Source organism: Ochotona curzoniae, unplaced genomic scaffold, assembly GCF_017591425.1.
Source record: "Ochotona curzoniae isolate NIBS_2020 unplaced genomic scaffold, NIBS_Ocur_1.0 contig_1014, whole genome shotgun sequence".
Taxonomy (NCBI): domain Eukaryota; kingdom Metazoa; phylum Chordata; class Mammalia; order Lagomorpha; family Ochotonidae; genus Ochotona; species Ochotona curzoniae.
In genome coordinates, this window is record NW_024464920.1 from 4,381,086 (window position 1) to 4,384,626 (window position 3,541).

Genomic DNA, 3,541 nt, shown 5'->3' on the forward strand with positions numbered 1-3,541 from the left:
CGGGGCTATCAAAACCACTCAAGTGGACCTGGTGCAATAGTGTAGTGGTTAAAGTCCTCACCTTGAACGTGCTGGGATCCCATATGGGTGCCAGTTCTAATTCCTGTGGCTCTGCTTCCCATCCAGCTCCCTGCCTATGGCCTGGGAATGCAGTCGAGGACGGCCCAAAGCCTTAGAACTCTGTACCCGAGTGGGAGACCCAGAAGAAGCTCCTGGATCCTGGCTTCAAATTAGTTCAGCTCCAACCGTTGTGACCGCTTGGGGAGTGAACCATCAGATGTAATATCTTCCTCTCTGTCTCTTCTCTCTGTATATCTGCCAATTATTTGAAAGGCAGATATACAGAGAGGAGGAGAGACAGAGAGGAAGATCCTCCATCCAGTGATTTACTCCCCTAGTGACCGCGACGGCCGGTGCTACACCAATCCGAAGCCAGGAGCCAGGAACTTTCCTCCATGTCTCCCACACAGGTGCAGAGTCTCAAGGCTTTAGGCTGTCCTCAACGGCTTTCCCAGGCCACAAGCAGGGAGCTGGATGGGAAGTGGAGCTGCCAGGATTAGAACCATCACCCATATGGGATCCTGGCACATGCAAGGTGAGGACTTTAGCTGCTAGGCCACCATGCCAGGCCCGAAAATAAATAAAATCTTAAAAAAACAAACAAACAAGTAACACTCTTCCTCTTAATGGGGTTTCTGGGGTGTCACCAAAGGATCATTTCAATCCCTGGGTGCTGATGTGGTCTGACAGCAGGGAGTGCCCCCTCTACGCTGCAGCCACAGGAGAAAAAAAGGAAAAATACTGAAACTTGTCCCACCCACCTTCTGTGCTCGACCCTCTCCGCCCTAATCAAGTCCACCTGGGCATACAACCCTCTCAACTATGTAAACAATATTAATTTTAGAAAAGCAAGGCACGTGCTGTTAGGTTGATGGGAGTAGAGCCTCATCCAGAGGAGGCAGTATCCACACTACTGTCTGCACTGGGGCTGCTGTCCTCCATTGCTGCCTCGTCCCATTTGTGCAGAGAACTGACATCTGCTGGTTCAGGCTCCAAATGCCCGCAAGTCTGAGCTGGGCTGAAATGCAAAGTTGGGCATTCAGTCCAGCTCTCTCCCAGTGTGGGTGGTGAGAGTCCAACTGCTTGAACCGTCACCTCCTTCCCAAGCAAGGTCCACACACACAGGGAACAAGTCAGGAGCCGGAAGCTCATACTGAACGCAGGAGTGCCAACATAGCACATGGGTGTCTGTCTTTACTAGGCTAAATGTGGGCTTTCCACCCCCCCCTTTTTTTTTTATCAGTTTCTGTCTTTGCATTTTACGAAATTATATTCTGGGACTTTTAAAAAGTGATTTTATTTTTGCAGGGTATGAAGAGGCAGAGATGAAGAACTTCTTCTATCCACTGGTTCATTCCCAAATGGCTGCAACTGCCAGGAGCTTCAGCCAGGTTTCCCACGTGGGTGGCAGGGACACAAACCCTTGAGTCATTCTACTGCTTTCTCAGGCTATTAACAGAGAGCTGGTTCTCAAGTGAGGCAGCCGGAACACTGGTATGGAGTGCTGATACTGCAGATGGGAGCTGTGCCTGCTATCTTGCTATGCCACAACATCAGCCCCCAGATTATTCATTTTTTTAAATTTAAGATTTGTTCCTTTTTAAAATATTTTTAAATTGCAAAATAAGTAAAATATCATATTTACAGAGAGGAGAGACTGAAAGAAAGATTCTCCATCTGCTGGTTCACTCTCCAGGTGGCTGCAACAGCTGGAGCTGAGCTGATCCGAAGCCAGGAGCTTCTTCGTATCTCCTATGTGAGTGCAGGGTCCCAAGGCTTTGGGCCATCCTCTATTGTTTTTTTTTTTTTTTTTTTTTTTGGTTTTTTAAGATTTATTTATTTATTGGAAAGTCAGATATACAGAGAGGAGGAGGAGAGACAGAGAGGAAGATCTTCGTCCGATGACTCACTCCCCAAGTGACCACAACGGCCAATGCGCTATGCCGATCCGAAGCCAGGATCCAGGAACCTCTTCCGGGTCTCTCACATAGGTGCAGGGTCTCAAGGCTTTAGGCTGTCCTTGACTGCTTTCCTAGGCCACAAGCAGGGAGCTGGATGGGAAGTGGAGCTGCCGGGATTAGAACCGGTGTCCATATGGGATCCCAGGGCATTCAAGATGAGGACTTTGGCCGCTAGGCCACATCACTGGGCCCCATCCTCTGTTGTTTTCCCAGGTCACAAACAGGGAGCTGGAAGGGAAGTGGAGTAGCTGGAATATGAACTGATGCCCATATGGAGCCTCAGCATGTGGCAGCTGAGGACTTTACCCAGTAGGCTACCGTGCCAGGCAGGCCCTGTTCATTTTCCTTGGAAAGATATTTACAGAGAAGAGAGACAGAAAGATCTTCTATCCACTGGTTCACTTCCCAAATGAACGCAACAAACCCAGGAGCCTCTTCTAGGTCCTCCACATAAATGCAGTGTCCCAAGCTTTGGGACCATCATCCACTGCTTTCTCAGGATATAAACAAAGAGCTAGATTGGAAGTAGAACAGCTGGGAATGAATCGACGCCTATATAGGGTCCTGGCGATTGCAGGTGGTGGATTAGCCAATTGAGCCATGGTACCAGGCCCTAGTCTCTTGTTTTTAAAGTATTATATGCTAAAAAATATGCCTCCTGACCTGCCAGATAATATTTTCCCCCACCCTGTGGACGTTGTCATCCCACTTCATACCACTGAGTCTATTGCAAACCTTCCCTGTGTCTTCCACTGAGCATCTTTGCTTCATTGAATATTATCTTTTTAAAAATTTCTTTTTATTTTCTTTCTAATACTGTGCATAATTGAGGGAGATATACACCCATGTGCACCTCTGATTAGGATGGGGAAGATCAGGTGTGGTGGGTAGCCCACACCCTGTCCTGGCTTTCCTGAGAGCCAGAGGTAGGTGCTGTGGCCTGGCCCAGCCTACACCAGTACTGCAGCCTTGCCTGTCCTGACCCACCCCTAGCCCTAGCTACTGTGCTCCCTGGTAGTTCCTCAAGTTCCCCTACCAGGCATGCTCCCAGCGCTGGGTCTCACATATGCCCAATGGATGCCATGGCCCTGCTTGCCATGGTCTGCTCTCAGTTCTGGCCTTTGCATATGCTAGTGGGTGCTACAGCCTGGCCTAGCCCTCTCCAAGCCCCTATTCCCATTAATGTTGGATGAATTCTGTGGCTCAGTCTGGCTCAGCCCATTACCAGCCCAGCTTTCCATGCAAACTGATGGTTGCTACAGTCCCACAGAGATGATCCCACGAGTGCCCTAAAGAAGCTGCCCCCAGATCCAGTTCTCTTACAGTTTGGTGGATGGTGTGGCCCTACCTAATGTGGCTCACCCCCTGCTCCAACACTCACAGGCAGGCACTGTGGCCTAGCCCACCCAGATATGCCCACAGCATCATATACCAGTGGGTTAGCAGGTGATTCTATTTAGCTCAGCCCAGGTCTCCCAGGTGGCTGGGGGTCTTGGCCTGACCCATACATGCCTTCTGGT